Source organism: Lolium perenne, chromosome 4 (genome assembly GCF_019359855.2).
Source record: "Lolium perenne isolate Kyuss_39 chromosome 4, Kyuss_2.0, whole genome shotgun sequence".
Classification (NCBI taxonomy): Eukaryota; Viridiplantae; Streptophyta; class Magnoliopsida; order Poales; family Poaceae; genus Lolium; species Lolium perenne.
The window spans coordinates 362,007,193-362,027,357 of NC_067247.2; the positions used below are offsets into that span (position 1 = coordinate 362,007,193).

Genomic DNA, 20,165 nt, shown 5'->3' on the forward strand with positions numbered 1-20,165 from the left:
ACTTGAACAACTAGGATTAGTAATTCTCTAGTATTCTTGTATGGACATGAATATGGTTAGTATTGTAACTTCTCTCACTTCTCAATACTTTGACACATCCTAGGGCTCTACTAAAAATATGATGATATGATCTTGTAAATATATGGTATGCCTAGGAATTCTACCTTGGTATCTTCTGTAGCTTGTTCTTCAGGAAATCTGATAAACCTGAATCTTGTGGTATGCCTTCACCTGCTAGCTTCTTCATCTTGATCCTAGCTAATGTATGGAGGGTCTCAAGGTTTTGGTTTCCTTGTAGCATGGTACTAGATGATCAAATGGATGAAGGGTGTTGTTCCTTTTATAGGCTTAGGAAAGCTCTAGTATCATGACACATAGGTGGGTGACTCTTGTTTTGGTTTGATGAGTAAGGTGTTTGGTTGTCATGCCCTCATCCATAGCAATCCTTTGAGCACGAGGCGGCATAGCTTGAAATGCAAGTCATGTAGATATTTTCATCCTATGTGGCATGATCATCATTCTCTCATATGATTTATTTTGGATAGCCAAGTGGCATTTGTAACTAGATGTTTTGTGAATGCTTTTATACTTGTGAATAATGCACCATATCATATATGATTGGATTTATGTTATAATATTGGACACAAGGTCAAGGTTGAAGGTTATTCCTCAATTTTGGATAGTCGGTGTTTGATTTCACCAAGGCATGATCATATGAGTTTCAAAATACTCATAGTTAGTTTATTTAAATAGTTTGAACTATAATTCGTAATGTAAACGGATTTAGTTTTATGATATTCCATATATTTAATAAGTTATGATTTAAATAAGAATGTGTGGCCTTTATGCACTTTAGACCCTATGGTTTAGCTTATTTGGTAATAAGTTTAGAAGTGAATTAAATTACACACAAAGGTGGTTGCTAAGTTTTAAATGTTAATAAGTTAGGGTTTGATTCTTTAAAAATGTGTTGTTGTAAGGAATACCATGTTATGATCCTTTATAGGATTTGGTATTTGATCCTCACGTAAAGTGTTGTGTAATAGTTCTAGTTCTATTTGATCCAACCTATGGATCAAATTATATCTACCCAAAACAAAATTTTAGAAAATGTCACATTGAGGTTTATAGCGCTTGACTTGATGAGCTACTTCAATTCCAACAAGTCAAGTGAAACATCAGTTACTGTGATAAGTTTTATTTGAAAGCGCGAAAATTCCACGAATTTTCTATGCATGAATGCAATGCACACTTTGGTGTTCTCTCATTTTGTAGCCTCTAAACCTGGGATATTACAAAACGCGACCCACATAGTTGGTCGCAATTGTTCTAAGGCCCATAAGACAAACCCGTGAACCTTTACCCTAGTCCCACCTCTCCACTCCTTTCGTCGCATGGCTCCCCCTCAAACCCTAAATCTCATCCACTTGTACAACCCACACTCCCCACTTCCCACTCCTCCCTCTCTTCCCTAACCGACAAGGAAAAACCTAGATGGCACAAACTGCTACTACACGCTCTCCACATTTCTCCATTAGAATGCGGAAGGGATGGTGCATAAGCTCAAGTCCTGCATGTTTTCCTCATTGGACCGTGTAGCCCCACCTGGCGCAGTCGCTGAAGCCGCACCTGAGTCCTCCACCGTTGTTCCCAAGCCACATGTGTGTTCTTATCTCGTCAACATACAATGTTTATATTGGTTCTTTCTTTACTAATCCGATGTCCCTTTAAAATCTTGGCTGAGGTCATCAACTTAACGTGAGTGGAGGATGGCTTGCATTGGGCAGGAGCTCGAGAGGACGATCCATGAGCTCGAAGTGCACGCATGCAAGGACTTCGGATCGGGTACCGTGCAACGAGAAGATCGTGCAGAATAGAGAGCTTCAAGAAACAAAAGATGAAGTTGGAGAAATTCAGCTTCGGCCTCAAACAATGAGGTTGAAGGTGAATTTCCTCTCTTGTAATTAAGCAGTCAGCCATTGCATTGTAATATCAATGAAATAAAAATAGATTGTATATCTTAATGAAATGTAAATTACTATCTTAATGAAAATGAAATTACTATCTAAATAAAGAAATATATTACTTGATTCTAGATTATTGATTATGATTATTTTAGATCTATCAAATACGTCATCATTATGTGTCGCACTTACATGCATCATGGCACTAAGTTTTGTGCCGTCTGTTACTGTACCAGGACGTTTCAGTCTTGTTTCTGCGATGCGAGGCAAGTTTTTAAAAAGCGCTAGATATAACCGAGGTTGTTAGCATTTACCTAGTGCCTAGGCAGATTTTTAAGCGCCCTAGGCGTGGCCTAATCGGACATTATCCTTTATCATCAATTATGTATATAGGCTATTATATCTGAAAACACATTAAATTAGAGCATGTAAATGAGTAAATTACCAACAAATACCATTGTAATGGTACCAATCTGACTCATCAACGAAATATGACATAACTACTATACTAAAGGTGAACAAACATCTTTTTTTACAAAATTTTGAATTACTTTTTGGATTAACTCTGAGCTAACACGTGTGTTTGTGGTGATTTGATTACTGCATGTTTTTTTACGTGAACCATTTTGGTGCTCTCCAAGAATATGAGATAGGTTCAGATTTATTTTGGAGATGCATTGGGCCTTTAGCGGTGAGATGCTCTGGGGTATTACCGGTGTGACCATAGCTGTGATGTTCTTGGGATGGTAGTGGGCCTTGAAGGGACAAGTACTTGATGGTTTGCCAGTTCTCTGGTTCAGATGGCACCGCTTTGACCATTCTTTCATCTCGATTTCCTCTCCTCTCTCTTCATCATCAATTCACCATCTTTCCCTGGCAGTGCCGGCAGTGCGCGAGGTCATCTTGATGGGCCGGCGGAGATCGATCATCTTCTCCCTCACACCTGCCCCCTTCTCTCCGTATTAAGCGGTGGGCAGAGCGGAGGAGGTGCTCGGCTCCCCAAGGCTATTGGCAGCGCGGAGAAGGTGTTCGGCTTCCCAAGGCTGCTGGCGGCGCGGAGGAGGAGCTCGGCCCGCCGCCCCGTGCTTATTTGCCGAGTGTTGCGAAGGGCTTCGCCGGGCTGGCCGTTGGCCGCCACGGCTACTGAAAGGCCGTGCGGGGATCGAGGAGCAGCGCCAGGACGACGGCCGTCGGCCGATGCCTCGCGAGGCCTACCGGGAGGAGCAGCGCCAAGGACATAGTCCCATGTCGGACAGACGGGACAGTTCAAGGCCTTGCCGCTGGGTGTTCGCGCTGCTGCTGGCATACTCCCAAGTTGTGCCTCACGCTGGGAGCAGTCTCCGCCGATTTGGCGGGTTGGGAGCCGGCTCCGCCACTTTGCCCTGTAGGACCCGTCGCTGTTCGCGAAGCCGCGGCCAGCAACGGCACAGGTAGTCCCCCCCGCGCGTGTGAAGCGGTGGTGGCGCTCTCCCTCTCTTCTGACATGATTTACACCTAGGGTATGATGTGACGTTCAATGCTTTTTCACCCAAATCAGATCAAGGGGTTGCAGGCACGCGGCGCATCAGTCATGCTTCGGGCGCGAGTGGCTATTAGGCACGGTCAGAGACGTCGATCTCGAGCTTTGCACGGTGGTAGGAAGGCACAGTCAGGCCATGGGCGACAGACGAGCGGTGCCGACCAGAGTTGTGTGCAGTTTCTGGTTCTGGCCGAGCTGATTATCTACCCAGGTAATGTCCAAATGTTCGGATTGGAGTTAGATCATGAACTGAGTTAGATGGCTAGCTAAGATTTGTTATTGACTTATTGTACTGAACATACAATGGAAATACTCGCCCAATTTGTTTGTTCCTTTCGTTATTGTAGAATTATTAAAACATGAACAGGATCGCTAGCATTGCTTCTCTTTTCAAAGCATGAAGCAATTTTTTTTGCATCATGTTTCTCCTTGAGTTCTGTTAAGCTTCCTGTATAATTTTGATTGTTCCTATTCTGCTTTTTGCAAATTATGTCTGTTGGTTTCAGGATACCTGGGCCTTTCCACTTTGGCTGCTGGTTCTGGGTAGGCTACCATTAAGGTTCAGCTCGCCGTCATCAGTACGTATTGAGATGAGCCGAGATTGTCGGTGCTTTGCGTTGTTCAATTCTCCGAGGTAGCTGCCCAATCGTGATCAACATGAGAATTCCCGTGACTATTTTTATTGGATGCCACTGCAGGGGGTTAATACGTGGTTGATTGAGTATATAGGTCGAGATCTAGAAAAGTCTGATTCCATTGAACTTCTATACCTGTGACGAATTTTTGTTTATCTATTGGAGATACCACTGTAGAGAGTGGAACAACTTATGAGACCAGAAGCATAAATTTTCTTCATGTTAACTTCATTCTCAGCATATTATTATCATATTTAGCCTGTTGGAAATTTTCATTTCATGTAGTCTTTGTTGCTATTTCGTATTAAGCTGACCTAGAAAACCTCACGTCTTGATTCGATCATTTTATGATCTGTAACCACATAGAGCTTAGCGCAAACTCAGTTGCACGATATTATGTCAATTAGATTATTCTAGGCAACCATGGTGCATCCTACTGCATAGGAAACTTATGGAAATGTAGATATAAACCAGATTGTACTTCTGGTTGGATCGTCCTAACTTCATCCTTGAAGCCTGAACACCAGATCCAGCTGCGAATTTAACTTCACCACCGTCGGTTATGTGGTCAGTGTTCTGCATTCTATTAGTGTCCACCCATTAATGAGGTATGTAATACAATTTAAAGCAATATCAGAGCTGATGCTTCGTCTAAGTGCAGAACAACATTGTACTCACTTCTGAATTTGTTTACACATTGCTTATCTTTTGATTTCTAACTCACCTTGGCGTCGCCTTAGTAATTTTACAATAGAGGCTTCTTTTATTCTTCAACTTGTGGCTACCACAAAGGCACGGCGTATCACCATCCGGTCTCAGGAAGATCATGGGCGCGGGTATTTATCTTGCTTTCATATCGTGAGGGATGGCTTCACCCTAAATCTCTGTTTTCCTGAAACTTTATATATTCAAAATATCCCACTTATGGTTTATAGGTCTTTAGAGGCGCTTCTTTAAATCATTTGATTTTCTTAGTCATGTAATGCCTAATATTATAGTTAGGACTTCTAAGTCGTTGGATATGCAAATTATAAACATCGATTTTCCTGACATCCTCTGTTCTCATGTTAATGAGAGGTGCATTTTGGATAATTTTCAGGTAATAAATGTGTGGGAGCACAAGAGAAAATTTTGCATCCCCATCCCTCTTGCAAATATCATACTGTGCTCATCAGGTAGTTTGTTTCCATGGACAACTTCTGGCACGTAAGCTGCAAGTGATGTAGACAAAGTAAGTCTATTAAGAGATAAATATAAAATACATGTCCCATGTCTGGAATTGTTTGGCCTTCCCATGGTAAGCTTCTACATAATTATATACGTTGGCGTTTCCATGAATGGCATGTTCTGGCAAGTTTGAAGTTGGAGCGATAGTGTTATTGTAAGAAACAGAATCCAGCACCATTATTGAGGTATGTCCTAGAAGAGTAAGTCCCTCTTTGTTCCCTGCTCTGCTCCTTGCTTAGTATTACACATCGGATTGAAGTTCTAAATCCTAGATTTCATAGATGTACTGTTAGTGTTCTTTATGCATATAGTGCATTTCACATTCTGTTCCCATGAACATTTGTGCGACTTAAGTTGTTCCTCTCTGTACTCAACAAACGTGAATCAGGCAAAATTTCTATATACCTAGAAGCCTTCAGGTACCCTGCAATCTAATTGACTGATTAGACCTTAGATTAACAATACACGGCCTCCACATTTCTTGTGTGTATTGCATTCTCCATGATTTTACAAAATGTAAGAAAGCAGGGGAAAGACTCATAGTTTGCAGGTATTGCATTCTGTTTTTGCACTAGGCTCATATGTTGCAATGTACCTGGCTTGGTATATATTGCGCTGCATGGCTACAAAGAAACACGCTTATTGTTTTGGACTGTACACTACTGAATATTCTCTTCCGGTCAAATTTTTCTTCCCCTTCAGCATGTCGTGTCGTATTTTTCTTCCTTCTGACTGGTGAGTAGATATTTACATATACCAGTACTATAACTGAGATAGGATTCTTAATCTATTCCAGCTATGTCAAAGGGAATAATATTTTTGATTATGTGCCACACCATGCAAATGGTTCTGTCTGCATTTTGCGGGCAAATATGAGAGAAATGCTTTGAAGCATTGTTGTGCTTTGGTAGTGATTGATCTGTGTCTTTGGAACTGCGTTTGCAGTGTTTGTGAAGGGGCAAATTACTCGGTGGTTTGACAGAGCCAAGTCACAGGATCTTAGTATTGACCGAGTAAACGCGTTCAGGATGTTTCAAGCCCGCAGACACTAATAAGGCAAGATAATGCCTTATTAGTATGCCAGATCCCAACATGGAGTTCAGGGCTGGCTGTCACCAACTCTGACCCTGCAGTTCAGAAACGGGATCCTCACAATGTGGAGACTTTGGAAGACGCGCAAGGATGCCATTTTCAAAAACTTGCCCCACACAGACATGACCTGGTTCAATCTATCCTTGAAGAAGCCAAACCGTGGATGATCGCCGGTGCTAGGGCGTTACGCCGGCTTCCCCTGGATGCTATGCGCCCTGATGACCCACCGGGACAAAACCTTCAGGACTAACAAAGTTAGCTTTGTACAGTTTTTTTTCCTTGCTTTCTCTGAAGTTTTTTCCTCTTCTTGATGGTTTTTTATCTAATACACAATGAGTTCGAGAAAAAAGTAAGGCAAGATAATACGGACACTTCTATTTTGCATTGTAAATATCGTTTAGTGGACTATAAGTGGTGAGGACTTATTCTTTGGCATATTGGCAAGTGATTCTTTATGGTGGTATCCCATCCTTTTCCCCTTAATTACGATGTCTAATGTTTGATCTGTCCAACATGAGCTAATGAGAAATAAAGTATGGGATTCCTTTACCCTATTTTTATGGCTGCAATTTCAAATTGATCAAAGCTGAAATACAGTTAGTATGGTTCAAGCGCCGGCTCGATACGCTACACGCCTACACCATTATGATATGACATAGATAAAAGAGCTCCAACTTTATAAATATTGTCCTTCAAGTGAAAGATTGATTTGTATTATGCACATTGTCCTATTCCCCTTGACCCGGTGAGCGAAATGGTTGTTTGTGGTCATGGGAATAACTGTTTAATTGGGAAGTTAACTGTGCTTGGATTTTCTCTATTGGTATGGCCATATTTCTTCCAAATCTACATAATTGCTTTTTACGAATCTACGGAATCTAACTATCTACAAAGATCGAGGTTGCTCTCAAGATACGGACTCTTAACTGTCTAGAAAGAGAATTTTCATCAGATTCACTATTTTGTTTTCAACATATTCATTATTTTCAAAGGTATTCTCTTAAGTTGTAGCTTCACTATTTCTTCTCTAGATTCCATTTTCTTTTGTGCTCCGTATTGCCTTATTTACTCAGTATTCAGTACAAAACGATAAGCGATCACAACATGAAGCGATGATTGTAGGATTCATCTTTATGTTTTGTTCCTTATATTTTTTCGGGATCGCTTATCTTTGCAGATTAATTTCATACATAGTTTGGCCTTAGAAAAATAAAATTTTCACTTATAATACCTGCAATCAGCTGGAGGAATAAAATAGGGAGAATGAAAAAAACTCAGCTATGTGTACTGCATTCTAAGTTGACTACATATGCAACACCATTTGTATCCGGGCATCAGGTATGCTGACATATATGCTAAGCTGCTAGGAGTCACATAGCTGCATAGTTTATACATTGAGTGTTTTTCTGTACGGCAAGGTATTAATTGTTACTAGCACAATACCTGTGCTTTGCTACGGAATAGCATAGAAAATTAGGTTTCACAGTTGTAGAATATAAGTTCTATTTCGCAAAACATGTACATTTTTCTATTAAACAACGGAACCGTTGACGTTTTTTTCGTGCCCTCCTCTCTAATGCTATATCATTTGTGTATATTGAGCCTCCAATTTTATTTGTGGTCGCCTCTATTTTCTTCTTAACCCTCACCTGTCTAGAAAAGAAATTTCCATCCCTCTTTATTTTGTGTGTTTACCCTGCAATTACATCTCCACAATTGAGAAGGCACCCAACTTAGTACACTCCACGTTGCTTCACCATGTCATCCTTTATGTCCTTGTTCATATTCGGCAAATCATCTCTTGAGTTCTGTCATTTCCAATTGACTTTATCTAGATAGCACAAATGCTCGCGTGCTGCTACGGCCAAAAAAATAAATGCCAGTATTTTTTAAAAAAATTAAGATGTCGGAAAGATGAATGGTAACAGCCCACTCCCATCTTTTTCGCTAAATATTCTAAAACACAGTTTGATGGAACCGGTCAAAATGATTGCACTCAGGTAGTCATATATGAAGTAATTTAGAAATCCGGACAAGCACTTGAAATTTCCTCATATAGAAGAGTTCTACATAATGTTTCATGGAAAACCTTGGTAGAATGACACCGTTTAGATATAGGCAGTGTCATTGACCTTGTAGGATTCTTCACGTGGAGATGATAATAGTTAGATCTATGAGCAAGAAAATAAACATCACATGTGACCAGTGGCGTACCAAGAATGGATTTTTTTTTTTTGAAACTGGGGCAAAAGCTTTGCCCCATTCGATTAATTAAGGAGAAGAGTTTGACAAGAAAGTCCGAACAACTAAGAAAAGTACAAGAGACTACTCTCGCGGCATGATTTGACCGAAGCGTTTAGCGCCGGCTAAAACCCACAAGCGGGCCTCTCTCTTAATCTTATCTAGGATTACATCATGGTTGGCATACTTGTTGTTGAAAACCCTTGCGTTGCACTCATTCCAAAGCTCCCAAGTGACAAGAAGAGCTAGCGAAGAGATGGCTTTGCGGTTGGGCAAGTGGGGTCTTGTCATGTTGCGCCACCAAAGCTCGATGGATAGGCCGGTCCACCCATTGGGGGTAATGTCCATGTTGTGCAACCACTCCGCCACTTTGTCTCAAAGACGCGTAGTGAACCTACAATGGATGAAGAGGTGCGCCGCCGTCTCATGAGTTTGCTTGCATAGGGGGCATAGGCCGCAATTTGGCCACCCACGCTCTTGTAGGCGGTCGGCGGTCCAAATGCGGTTTTGGGCAAGTAGCCAAACAAAGAATTTGGATATTTACAAACTCTCATTTTCCCAATGAAATTATGTCATCTAACCGATTCACCTACTCATGTCTAAGCTGATATTAATTGTATTAGCCTGGCCTGTGGTGAACAATATGAATAAGTTGAAGCAGCATTCAACCTCGTGCCCTCATGCTGAAGCTGCTCCAATATTTAGCTTTTGCATGCACACAATTTATATCACACTTGAAGCAGGCAAGCAGCTATGAGAAAACTGAAGACGGAGTTCAGAAATTCCATCGTTGGTCCTGGCCAGATCAGACCCTTCATCGGGCATCATGGTCTCATGGCCTCGTTTTTCCAAGATAACTGAATTCTTCCATTGAGATTCAGTACCTTTCAACTAAACTATGATACAGTGAGGTCTCCTACATCTAGCATTGAGTTTTCCTCTGGGCCAAGCCCGTCCCCAGCACTCAGCCGGCGCGATCGCCCGAAGTCCTGACTTGTTTTATAGGTGCCCTTGTCTTGATCAACAGGCAACAGAGTTCTCCGCACAAAAAAGGGGCAACAGAGTTCAGGCCGAGTTCATGTCCAGCCAGGTCAATCGATCGTGCGAGCACCAGGTGCGATCGGTCTCTTCGGGCAGGGTGCGACGTACGTACCATACCGATTGCAATTTAATAGTAGAGATCTTGCATATACACGATTCATCACACACAATGCAGTTATTGTCTTACTGAACTCATGTTACTTTTTAGAAAATAATATTTTATTTTGGACATTAGTCCAAGTAGTTCTTTACAATTATAGGCATCCTTTTAAGGGAGATAGTTTTATTTCTAAGAAAATATACAAAGTGTATTCTCACTAGAGATCGTCTTTGTTTTGCTTCAGCAATGGTGAGCAATGTGGTAACCGAGCCATCATATAAGGTCAATAATTTATGCTGAAAATATGATGTGTTATTGTGTGTGTTTATAAGGACGGTTAGACACATAATGGAACTTTCCTTTCAATCGTTTTTGGGCCCTCCGATCAGAATATATGTAGAATTTATTTTGGATCACTTTTTGAATAAAATAAAATTCTACACCTAATGACATATCTTAGATTGTCAAATAAGTAGTGGTTTCTGAAAAAGAAGCGGATAGGTATCCAAGTCCACTCATTGTACAATTGTAGACATGTGTAATACCAACTTTGCGATATTATATATCTAACTCGGAGTTAATTATTAGAAACTTAATCCATGTTTCATTCCATACTAAAGTTCCTCACTTTTGGCAGTGTGTCAAATTAGTTATGTTGCGAGAGTCCGAGCTACTTGTCATTTTACAATTTAATTGGTTCATCACTCCTTCCGTAGACATTCAAAATAACCACATTGACCTATGCAAAAAAAAGTGTATTAAAACTATCAACCATCAATTTTATGGTTTGATTGTTCGGTGGACTAGGATGTTTGTTCATGTTGAAAGGGAGTCGTTTGAACAAGTAAAACACTAAGCTTGCCCATTGAATTAAATCCGCAGTTAACTTTTTTTTCCATGTTACTTTACATGTGTGTGAGTTCTTTTATTTTTTCTAGATGTTCGACAATATTATTCTAGAGCACCAGTAAACAAGGATATTTCACTGCAGGAGAATTGTGTTTGCAGCTAATGTTGATGCGGCATGCTTTGGAGAATGAAAGATGGGAGCTTGCTACCTGAGTAGAGACACAATTAGATTATGAGAGTAAAGTTATTGTATTTCATCGATCTAGGGCATTCACTTGAGCATGTAACCATTTTTAGTATGCTCTACATACATGTTTTTTCAAAGGTAACTGTTTTTTTTTTGGAAATATATTGAAGTGCAAATTAGTCTCGAGATGTCCTTATTAGATAGGTGTGTGGAAAATCAATGTAGGCTGAAAGTGGCTTTGATTTGAACCAGATGTACAGCCATGTGCAACTACATCCTTCAAATATTTCTGGATACTTACAATAATTGTAATCCTTTTTTTAGAAATACAATACGGACATAGACGCTCACATACACGCACATACACTCATCCCCATGAACGCACGCACACATCCTACCCCTGTGAGCATCTCCGAAAGACTGAGCCGGCGGATTGGATCTCGGAATTGACGAAGTCACCATAGGCACTTCGCTGTCGACGGGAACGTCGCCTCCCACTGAATTAATATTCTGTCTTTATGAGACAAAACAGATGTCAAATCTGAGGTTTAAACTATGGAGGGATGGGGTACAACCACCCTCCTAACCACCCAACCTCAGGATGATTCTCTACAATAATAATTGTAATCTAACTTAAGTTTAGCTTTGCTTTGCTATACGCTGACAAACTGATCGATGTCAAATAGGAAAGAGGATTGCAAAATTAATGGGAAGGAAAAATGATTCTCTGTAAGAGTCCTGCATTTAAATTATGACTTTTATTGTTGGCCACTACACGGGTGTTTCTTTGCACCAACCTTACGGAGTTGACTCCCCCACCTGAAACTGCTACATATTGTCACTAGGAAAAGGAACAGGCCCAAGAATGCATGTCCACCTCTACAGATACGACCATCAAACATAATTAACATCTAAGAATGCATGTCCACCTCTGTTAACATCTGCCCTTTGCGAGACAAGACGATCTATGTAAAGGTGTCACATAAAAATAAAAAAACAAATCCGATGTGCCTTAAAATAAAGCCAGCAAAATCACAATTCTGAAACGGAAAAAAATACTAAAACCCATAAGTATTTAACATTGCTAAAAATTACCATCGTCCAGCCACCAAATGGCGCGGCGTGCCGCCGCGCCCTTCATTGCTAGTATTTCTTATTGGAGATGACAATTTGTTAGTTGCACTGCCTAGGGTTCCACTTATGCTCTAGGCGAGTCGTTTATCTATCGCCTAGTGCCTAAGCGTTATCTAGTCGTCGTATTTTCGAACAGTGCGCGAGAGCGTGCTACGGATCTTAGGTGTCGCCCAAAAATAGTGTCGCGTCTGCATCCTTTTCGAAGAAGTTATTCCTGTCAGCTTTTATGTGCCAGTTCAGAGCGAGCGTGGTGATTAGGCGTGCACTTTGACAATTATTACCAGCAAGGCTCCCTTGCCCTGTTGTAGTGTTTTCTCCCTCAAATTTCTAATGTTTCGGAATCCTCTACCCTCTGATGAATGCACGTGCATATGCATGCATACTGTAGTTATTTAAAAATAAAGAGTATCAAACCACGTAGAGCTATTTAGTTAAGGTCGTTATGCCCCTAGTCACTATCTATCAAATGTTACTTAATTATAAGCTGCCATTGATTTCAAGTAAGGATATTTTAAAGAGAGTTGTTGTATATGTAAAGCAATGACTGAAAAAGTAAAGTAAACAGAAAGACAATCGCGATGTAAATAGTAGTGAAACTGCAGTAAGGCGAAATATTCTCGAGGAATATAGGTTCCAGCTCTAGCATTGGTATTAGTCATGATTATGATAAACCTATGTATTTCTTTATAACATGTGTGGGAAGAGTTCCATAAAAAGATGATCATAGAAAGTCATTTGTTATTTCATTCCGAATAACCACTATGATGATCGCAAGTAAGCCACTTCAATGCGCTCATAATTAAGGGTTTTCTCATGGATATTGATGTGAGTTTTGTGAATCTCTCATTATCGCCTTTGATCACATGAATAGCATGTCGATGCATTATGTCATGTAGCTCCATACATACTATCACATGTTCAAAGACAATTTTCTCACTAGTTCGAAGGCAAATATTGCATGGTCGACTTCATATAATATCTAGAGAGAAAACTACTCACTCATGAATGTTGCTAGGGTTTCTCCATCTTTACAAGAACAAAGTAAACTACTCACTCATGAAATCAACCAACAACATCATCATAGTCATTTGGATTGAATACAAATGTATGGATGAATACAAGTGCAAATCCATAGTAACAATTGGAATTACAACGAGATGGGAATCGAGTGAGATGGAAATGATGATGACGATCAAGATACAACAGTTGATGTTGATGGTGATGATGATGCTTTAGCCTCCAATGATCCGTGTAGCAGTAAGGATGGTTCCCTCTGCAAGTTTCCCTTCTAGATCCCTTCTGGAGGTTAGGTTTCCGCGATTTCTGGTGGTTCTGGATGTCGGATCTCAGATCCGTCTTCGTGGGATGAAAGTATTTGACGAGCCGGGTTCTGTTCCACATGGTACAGGAGGGCCGTACCCATATCGACGGTTGTTAAATTAGTAGCCTCTCGCGATGCCCTTTCGCCCAGATACGTGGAAAATCATCTGAATGACTTTTATCACTTTAAAATATCATATTTATGTCTAGTATGACAAATCCAAATGATATATTCATCAATACCCTCATAACTTTAGATCCCGTGGAAACAATCATAAAAGGTGTGTGCTAGCACCATAAAATACCAAAATCCTATCACTACTCTTGCAAAAAAGATAAGTTAAATAGGCTTCAAAAATGCATTTAATTAGCAACTTCCCCAAGCTTAGACTCTTTAAGATAGTAACTTAATGGCTCATCATGTTTATGAAGCCTGCATCGCGAAAATACATGAGGCATTTGAAGAAATAATTATAATATTAGATATAAAACTATATCTTGAGTATTATCACACTTCCACATCTGAAATGACTTAGGGTTTCCACATCTTTGTAATAATAGTTTGTATGAATATCAACTTTTAGTATATCATAGGATCATCATGTTCAATCAAATAAAATCGAGAGATAAGTAAATGTTTTAATCTTTTTCTCAACTTGTATTTCTTCATAATTTTTTATAGCACTTCGCTTAGATTATTCTCAATTTTTGCGTAGCTATTTTAACTCAAGTAATCTTTCTCTTTATTTCTTTGAAGTTAAACTAATGATTGTGACATACTAACAAGAAGTCCTTCTTTTACGAGTACTATCAATGTGGAGTGTGGAAGATCTTAAAATCATCGTAAAGTACAAGCAAGATACTAGTCATGGCACGGGCGTGCGGGCTGCCGCGTCCGCCGAGGCCCCGCTCACCGGAGCGGCACGGTGGCGGGCCGGCGCCGAAACGGCCGCACGACGACGGCCTCGCTCGGAGGGATGCGAGAGAAGACGGCGACCGCCGCGTTCGCGCGCGGGATGGGCGCCCGGATGCTCGGCGTAACAGGGACGGCGAGCGCGGCGGGGGTGGCGAGGTCGCGCGCGCCACGGGGCATGTGGCGGCCGGCGCTCCACCTAGGGCTGCTGCTGAGCGCCAGGTTGGGCTGCCTCGCCGTGAGGTTGCGCCGCCAAGGGCTGACATGGAGCGCCGCGGGCTCAGCCGCGTCGAGCGCTGGCGCCGCTCAGGGCCGCCGGGGAGCGCCATGACGCGCACGATGCGCTTCCACGCAGGGAGCTGCACGTCGCGGAGGCTGCGCGCGCGGTGGCTCCTGTGCTCTCGGCGCCCACGGCTGACGACCGGCACGTTGCTCCGGTGCTGCCCCTGGCCCGCCGGCCCGCCGAGCCGTCTCGTCCCCGGCGTGGCGCTGATGCGCAGGTCGATCCGCTGCCACTCCGCACGGCGCCGCGCCCGGTGGCGGTGGGAGGGGAGCTTGCTCGGCGCCCCTCGCGGGCGGTGTGCATCCTGCCGCGCACCACCGAGATCGACGACGCGGAGGAAGCTCTTTCCAGGGCCTTGCTGGCGGTGATCGTCGGCAACCGGAGGGCGGTGACCACAGAGGAGGTCGCGCAGGGGTTGAAGGAAGTCCACGGCTTGCCGCCGGGGTCGTTCTCCGTGCATTGCCACCGGCCGGAGGACTTCCTCATCTTCTTTGCTGCGAGGGAAGACCGTGACCGCGTGCTCAGGGACGAGGTGCTGACCTCACCGCTCTTTCGGCTGCTCCTCCGTCCCTGGTCGCGACGGACGCAGGCCGCCTCCGGTGGCCTCTGCGTCCACGCTGAGGTGGAGATTGAAGGCGTGCCGGCGAACGTCTGGAACTTGTCCACGGCGGAGGCGGTGCTGGCGCCATCAGCTTGGGTGGAAAGGCTGCACCCTCTCACGAGGAGTCGCGCCGACATGGGCGTGTTCCGTCTCTCGGCGTGGTGCCTCGATCCGGCGTCGATCGCGCGGGAGGTGGACCTCCATGTCGTGGAGCCAGACGATCCGCCGTCCGCTGCGGACATGGCGGCGCCGACGCTTGCGGTGGTGCCGCCGCACGTCAACACGCTGGCGTACCCGTTGCTGGTCCACGTCGTTCGTACGACTGACTACAGACGGCCGACGCCTCGGGCGGGTGGCGCTGATGATCGGAGCGGGGATGGCAGTGGTGGCGCGGTGGCCTGGCCGGCGAGACACCACTACCCATACACTCCGGGAACACCGGACACCCTCCCGGGCTCCGGTGGCGCCAGCGCGGCTGGTGGCGGCTCGGCTCCGTCGAGTAGCGCCAGAGGTGGGCCAGGAGGACGGACGCTTGCGTCCGGGGTGACAGTGGCCGCCCCCACCATTGACGGGCCACGACAAGGCGGAAAGAGAAAGGGTAGGAGAGGTGGGCGCCAGGCCAGAGAAAGAAGGCTCCGGAGGCAGGCTGCTGTCGCTAGCGCCGACAATCCGCCCTCGGCAACGGCTACTGGCGCAGAGCGCCCAGCTGTGTTGCCGTTGCAGTTGGTCAACAATGGAGGCCAGGCTGCGGTGACGTCGCAAGGTGAAGAGGAGAGGGGTGTTGTCGCGGCACGCGAGGAAGTGGAGGATGATGCGGTGACCATGCTGGCTGAGCGCGCTGGGGAGGTCAGGGTGGGCACCGTTGTGGTCCTCCCGTCTCCAGGCCGTGCGCCGCCGCCACCAAGCACTTCGTGCTCGCTCCCTTCTGTCGTCGAGTTGCTGCCTGAAGCGGATCCCGCGCTGCCTCCCTTGGCCGTGACAGTTGGGTCTCTAGATGCGCTAGCGGGCCCCTTCATCCCTGGGCCACTGCTGGGCCTTGATGCGTTCCGTCCGGGTCTGGCCCAAGTGGATCGACAGAGGCCTCTGGAGACCCTCGACGAGTTGGGCCCCACGCTGCTTCTGGAGGACGCATCTGGGCTCGTGGTGGAGCCAGCTTTACTCCCCGAGGTTGTTTCTGCGGCCTCTCGCGCGGATGAAGAAGAGGTGGATGAAGAAATTCTGGCTGACACTCCCCCACCATCACTTCCTGAGGTTGTCTCTGCGGCCTCTGGCGCGGACGAAGAGATTCGGGCGGACACTCCCCCCGTGCTCGACAGTCCAGACACGGAGGAGCCTCTTTCGCTGGCAAGGGGTGCCTTGCCGGTGAGCAGGTTCGCTACACCACCTCTGGTGTTCCACCGTGCTCGGCCGGCAATCCCTACGAGACCACAGGTTGCCCCGGCGAGGCCACGTACCCTTGGGGAGTTCCTGGCAGCGGCGAAATCGCGCTCGGACGCCCTGATGCAGACCCCAGCGGTTCGACGGAGACTGTTGGCGCTGAACTTCCAACCACGACGTAGCTCGAGGATCGCGAGACAACCAAGTGGCATGAACATGGAGATGAAGGCGGTCAGAAACTTGATGCACAAGCTGGGACTAATCACTGGGGATGAGGCGCCGTCGGAGGCTGCCCTGGAAGCCTACCACAGGATGTTCGAGCTTCCGATGACAGATGACATGATCGAAGCGATAGCAGAGCTGTACGGGTGGACGCTGGATACGATCAGAGGGTGCTCCCCTCCGCTCCTGGGGGGGTCGGGTGGTCGCCTCATCGCGGCTTGACCCCGAGGTGTCTTACGGGTGTTGCAGTAGTTCCTATGTCGTACGAACCAAAGCTGTTTATATGCAATGTGCGAGGTCTGAATGACCGCGCACGGCGCACGGGTGTTAGGAGTGTAGTAGGCACCACGGGTGCATCGATTGTATGCCTTCAGGAGACTAAGCTAGCGGCTGTAACCCTTGCTATCGTAATGGAAACACTGGGAGCAGATTTTGATGCTTACATCTGTTTGCCTGCGGATGATACGCGGGGTGGGGTGATCATGGCCTGGAAGAGCAGGTTGGTGCAGCTTGACAGCGCACATGTGGACGTTAATAGTGTCACGGCCAAGGTGACCCCCTTGGGTGGGGTGGCGCCATGGTGGTGGTTGACATGCGTGTATGGCCCGCAGGATGAGGCTGACAAGATCGCCTTTCTGGCCGAGCTTCGTGCCATTCGTGCGGCCCACCCTGGGCCATGGGCCCTGTGTGGGGACTTTAACATGATCTACCGTGACGAGGATAAGAACAATGGTAACCTGAATCGGAGGATGATGGGACGGTTTCGGCGCTTCCTGAATGACTGCGAGCTCAAGGAGATCTACCTCCATGGGCGACGCTACACGTGGTCGAACGAGCGACAAACCCCCACCCTCGTCAGGCTCGACAGGGTGTTTGTCACGACGGCATGGGAGGAGCTTCACAGCAGTTGCTCCTTGCGCTGTCTTGCGACGGTTGTGGCGGACCACTGCCCCCTCCTCCTCGACTGCACCACTCAGTCCACGGGGCGTAAGCGTTTCCAATTCGAACGCTTCTGGCTGAAACTAGATGGGTTCAGCGAGGTGGTGCAATCCGCGTGGGAGGTGATTGATGGGGACCCGGACCCCTTTCGTCGGCTCACCGCTAAGCTCAAGCGTACGGCGCGCAGCCTCATGAGTTGGAGCGACAAGAAGATTGGGTGTGTTAAACTGCAGCTGATGACAGCGCGGGAAGTGGTGCTGAGGCTGGACGTGGCCATGGAATCACGACCGTTATCGCCTGACGAGCGTCGACTCCGGGCCCGCCTGAAGCAAGCCTACTTGGGGCTCGCCTCCCTCGAGCGCACGATGGCCAGACAGCGGGCCAAGATAGCTTGGCTGAGGGAAGGGGATGCTAATACAGCCTTCTTCCACCAACACGCATCATACCGCCGGCAGAAGAACGTCATTCACAATCTCCAGGTTGAGGGCGCGGTCGTCTCTGACCACGCGACCATGGCCGAAGCCTCCTTCACACACTTTGAGGGGCTTCTTGGCACTACGGTGGATCGGCAGTACTCGCTGGACCTGGACTTCCTGGGCACACACTCAGAGGACCTGTCCGAGCTAGAAGTTGCGTTCACCGAGGGTGAGATCTGGGAAGTGGTCCGCCGCTTACCTCACGGCAAGGCGCCAGGACCAGATGGCTTTACGGCTGAGTTCCTCCAGAGCTGTTGGGGAACGGTGAAGGCGGACTTCATGGCCGCGTTTGATAAGTTGTTTACGATGTGCGGGCGCGGGTTCCAGGGTCTGAACCAGGCCCTACTAATCCTGCTGCCCAAGCGCCCGGATGCGGCTGCTTTGGGTGACTACCGGCCAATTAGCCTGATCCACATCTTCGCCAAACTGGTGGCGAAGACGTTGGCTTCTCGCCTGGCCCCTCGGATGGAGTCGCTGGTGGATCGCAACCAATGCGCGTTCATTCGCAAACGGTGCATTCACGACAACTTTATGTTGGTTCAGCAGACGGCTAGATTCCTGCATAGGATGAAGGAGCCACGGGTGATGCTCAAGCTTGACATAGCCCGGGCCTTTGACTCCGTCTCTTGGGGGTTCCTGGTGGAGGTCCTCCGCAAGATGGGGTTTGGGCCAAGGTTTTGCGAGCTGGTGGCCATCCTCCTGTCCACGGCTAGTACAAGGGTGATGCTCAATGGCGAGCCAGGCCCCCCCATTTGGCATAGGAGGGGCTTGAGACAGGGGGATCCACTGTCGCCGTCGTTGTTCGTGCTGATCATGAACACGCTCAACCGAGCTCTGACTAGGGCGATCGAGTTGGGGATCCTACGCCGCCTGGCGCGGCGGGAGTTGGCCACGACGGTTTCGCTTTACGCGGATGATGTTGTCATCTTCTGCCATCCAGATGAGACAGAGCTGCGCGCTATCCGCGGCATCCTTGAGCTCTTTGGACATGCGTCGGGTTTGCATACCAACTTCGCCAAGTGTTCGGTCTCGGCGATTGCCTGCACGGAGGAGGTGGCCACTGCCGCGGCGGGGGTGATGGAGTGCCAGTTGGCACCCTTCCCCGTCAAGTACCTCGGCATTCCACTCTCCATCCGCCGGCTACCAGGTGAGGCGTTCCAGCCTGTGGTGGACCGACTAGCTGACAAATTGCCTACCTGGAAAGCATCTATGATGCCCAGGGCAGGGCGCTTGGCGCTAGTTAGGTCGGTGCTAGCAGCCATTCCGTTGCATCAACTCATGGTGCTAAGCTTCTACAAGAAGGCGCTGAAGCAGGTCGACAAGATCCTACGGAGCTTCCTTTGGGCCGGCAGGGCAGAGGCCAATGGTGGCCATTGCCATGTCAACTGGTCGAGGGTGTGCCGCCCGCTGCGGTTTGGGGGTTTAGGGATCCCAGATCTCGCCCGCACTGCCATCAGCCTTCGGGTTCGTTGGCTTTGGAGGATGCGGACGGACCCCCAACGACCTTGGCGCGGGCTCGACATGCAGTTCTCGAAGATCGAGCTGGACGCCTTCGCCGCCTCCACTACTATGGTGGTGGGCAACGGCGAATCCGCTCTCTTCTGGGAGGACAGGTGGTTGGATGGCAAGTCCATCAGGGAGCTAGCGCCGGAGGTCTATGCGCTCATCCCCAAGCGCCGCAGGAAGCGGTGCACGGTGCAGCAGGCGCTGGTGGAGCGCAGCTGGATCTCGGACATAGAGGGTGCACCGAGCGCCTTGGCCCTATGGCAGTATGTTCAGCTCTGGACTAGGCTCAGGGACGTGGTGCTCTCCCCAGATCAGGACAGGTTGGTTTGGCGTTGGACGACGGATGGCCAGTACTCCTCCAGCTCCTGTTATGATGCCCTCTTCCAGGGGGCGATCCTATCAGGATCCTGGAAGCTAAACTGGAAATCCTGGGCGCCGCCAAGGGTGAAGTTCTTTATCTGGCTTGCTTGCCTCGATAGGTGTTGGACGAGTGAGCGTCTGGCGCGTCGGGGACTGCCCCACGCGACAAGATGCCCGCT

At 47.1% G+C, this 20,165-nt stretch overlaps 1 long non-coding RNA gene across 2 annotated transcripts; it reads left to right on the forward strand.

Moving 5' to 3' along the window:
* The first annotated feature begins 2,777 nt into the window (after positions 1-2,777).
* LOC127296785 (uncharacterized) lies at positions 2,778-6,943 on the forward strand. Of its 2 annotated transcripts, XR_011743996.1 has the most exons (4): positions 2,778-3,394; positions 3,502-3,694; positions 3,990-4,117; positions 5,218-6,943. It is a non-coding gene; the product is annotated as an uncharacterized lncRNA (long non-coding RNA). The 2 variants fall into 2 exon arrangements; XR_011743995.1 differs by having other exon boundaries at positions 2,778-3,694.
* Positions 6,944-20,165: the final 13,222 nt, after the last annotated feature.